Consider the following 3,471-nt stretch of genomic DNA (forward strand, 5'->3'; position numbering starts at 1 on the left):
GCTATATTCTGGCTGCATTTACAGCGTCTTAACCAGTAGATGTCTTCAGTGTGCGGTGTTTTGAGTGCCCTTTTTTTATTTTTATTTTTTTTTATGCAAAGCAATTTTGCACCAGCTCCAGCTGCTAAAATATACACCCATCCGCTGATAATACATTTTACTTGTTTTATTATAATGAATTAATTTATTATTTAAAATAAACCACCAGCCATGTGACACACTTTTTTTCTTGCTTTAAATGAATAGGAATTATTAGTTCATTCATTCATACATTCTGTTAGACTCAGTAAAAAAAAAGTCCTCTCATTGTCCAAAACTGCATTTATTGCGAGGAATTTTCTTAACGTGTATTTTATTACCAAAAAAAATAAAAATAAAAAAAAACATCTGGATCATACACTGAACAAGTTCCATAGATATTTTACAAACATAAATGTGTCTTGTGTGGCCAACAGCATTTGCCAAGTATGGTGACCCATACTCGGAATTGGTGCACTGCATTTAACCCATCCAAGTGCACACACACAGCAGTGAGAAGTGAACACACACCCGAAGCAGTGGGCAGCTATATCCAGCACCTGGGGAGCAACTGGGGGTTCAGTGCCTTGCTCAAGGGCACTTCAGCCATGAGTACTGAGAGTGGAAGAGAGTGATGTTCATTCAGTGTGATGACAGAGTCTTGGCCTTTCTTCTCAAGCCGGACACTGACTGTGAGCTCCCTCTGCATGACATTCAGTGTTTCTGCAATCCTTCCTGGTGAAATGAGCAATGGCTGGATCATGGATTGGCATGGTCGCATGTTCCCGTAATATCAAACTGTTGATCATGTCCTGGCTTCACTCAGGTCCTTTGGTGTCTCTCCACACAGTTGAAACACATGGATCAATTTCTTCACCAATCATCAAAAACTCTTCATTTGTGGGAGATTCTGAACTTCCCCCCTTGAATGTTTTTTTTTTTTTAAACAAATTACAATTTTTTTCTTTTACTGACCTTTAATTTGGAAAGCACATGTTTATCCTTCTCCATTTTCTCACCGAATCTTCTGTACATGTTTTGATTCTGTCTGTGTTCATGTATACCAGGAGAAGCTGTGACAACTCTGCCACAAGGTCCTAAAGATAAAAAAAACGATGTATAAGTGATTTTTTTTTTTATCTTGCTACATTTTTTTTAACCATTAACTGTACCTTGAAAATTCTCCTCCTCTTCAAGCATATCATCTTCCAGAAGAACCACCAAATTTTTTTTTCTTTCAATATCATTGACATCATTTTACCCTATAGTCTTGAAATACTTTTCGCTCCCGACTTATTTAAGATCAGTGTAGGCAACCAATAGTTGGCACGGTTACCAAATTAATGTGGCATGGTCAGTGAAAGGTGACAATGGCACATACAAAGTTTGGTGTCAATATGTCAAATGTTTGCAGAGATACAGCCTCAGATGCAGTTTGGCGCTTTGCCTATAATTTGTAGCAGTGCTGTACAAAAACGCTTTTGTTTATCAACTTTGTCACCACAGTCTGAAAATCATCTGACTCGATTTTGGTGAAAATCTAATCAATGGTTGATGAGAAGTTAAAAAAAAAAAAAGTAGGTTTCAACAAATCAAAATGGCAGACAGGAAGTTCGGCTGACTATGGCAAAATTGGTATCAATGTTGTCATACCACAACACAGCATTTTTCTCTCACAAATTTAAATAACACTATAATAACATATATATAGAATGTTATTTTGTAACCTCTTAAACTTGTTTCGTTTTCAGCATTTACTGCCGAAAGATTTGAACAGGATCGTAGCGAAGGTACACTTGTCATTATATTGCACGATGCAGTCCCCTCCTTGAGATTTCTTCTTACTCTGAAAGTAAATCTGAAGTTTATTTTTCACACTTATAGTTTCACACTTTTCACACTTTTGTTTCCTCGTTTAATTTACTGCATTGGTTTTACTGTGTGGTAACCCTCCCCCGTCCCCAACACAGAGTATACAATTCTACTATTTTTTTACTTAATATAAACACAACAGCTAAATACCGTACAATTGACATTTGTAGTGTTTGAACAATTATTGAATTGAATTAGCTTATATTGAATAGGACTTAAATGTATTTATTTATTTATAATTATTATTAAAAAAATTGATGACTGGTCACGCTCACGTTCCTGTGACTCCTGTGACCTGTTAGCAGCGCAAAAAAATGTGGGTTCGATTCACAGGAAACGTCCCAAGGTTACGTATGTAACCCTAGTTCCTTGAAGGAACGAGACGCTGCGTCGAAACGCTTTTGGGGAACGTCCCTGACGAGACCGACTCTGAATATCGTGTGCAATCAGTCCATCGGAAAGGCGTGACGTCACGGGCGGGGTGACGTAGTGACCAGGAAGCTATAAAAGCACGTGCCGTGCAGCTGGCTTCAGCTTCGAGTAGGGAAGCAAGCGCCGGCAAAGGTGCCGGGAGTATGGCTCTGCGACGCAGCATCTCGTTCCTTCAAGGAACTAGGGTTACATACGTAACCTTGGGACGTTCCTTTTCAGGAACTCGAGCTGCGTCGAAACGCTTTTGGGGAACGATGTGCCCACGCTGCCAGACTTCCAAATCCCTGCCTAGTGTGTAGTCAAAGAGCACAGTTAAGACGAGAGAACAGAAGAGCCCGGCGTGGCTCGCATGTCAAGATCGTAAAATCGGACAAATGTGGAGGGCGTGGACCACCCCGCAGCGTTGCAGATGTCCAAGAGGGACACACCTGCTGAAAAGGCCTTGGAGGCCGCCATACCCCGAGTAGAGTGAGCCTTGGCCCCCAAAGGAGGGGGAAGACCAGAGGACTCATAGGAGACGTTGATAGCCTCGACTATCCAACGACTAAGGGTCTGCTTGGTGGCAGGAGAACCCTTGTTAGAAGGACCGTAGCAAACAAGCAATTGGTCGGATTTTCTCCACAGGGCAGCTCTGTGGACGTATGCGTCCAGTGCTCGCACTGGACACATACAGTTTAGCTTCTCTTGGTCTGGCTCCCGAAAGGGAGGAGGACAGAAGGCCTGCAGTACGATAGGTTGTGGTGTAACAGAGGGAACCTTCGGAACATAACCCGCTCGAGGGTATAAGAATGCTTTGGCCATACCAGGGGCAAAGTCTAAATAAGTAGGGGCCACCGAAAGGGCCTGAAGATCTCCAACTCTCTTTAGTGAGGTGATTGCCAGTAACAGGGCAGTTTTAAGTGTCAGATGTCTATCTGAGATATCTTGAATTGGCTCGAATGGAGCTTTACAAAGAGCCTCTAAAACCACAACCAAATCCCAGGGGGGAACACGGGATCATACTGGAGGTCTCAGCCTCAGCGCACCGCGGAGGAAACGTGTAACTAGGGGGTGTCTACCCACTGACTGATCATTGAAAGGGACATGGAAAGCAGCTATGGCCGCCACGTAAACCTTTAAGGTGGAGTGGGATAACCCCGCAGAGAGCCT

Source organism: Carassius carassius, chromosome 49 (assembly GCF_963082965.1).
Source record: "Carassius carassius chromosome 49, fCarCar2.1, whole genome shotgun sequence".
In the NCBI taxonomy this organism is placed as follows: domain Eukaryota; kingdom Metazoa; phylum Chordata; class Actinopteri; order Cypriniformes; family Cyprinidae; genus Carassius; species Carassius carassius.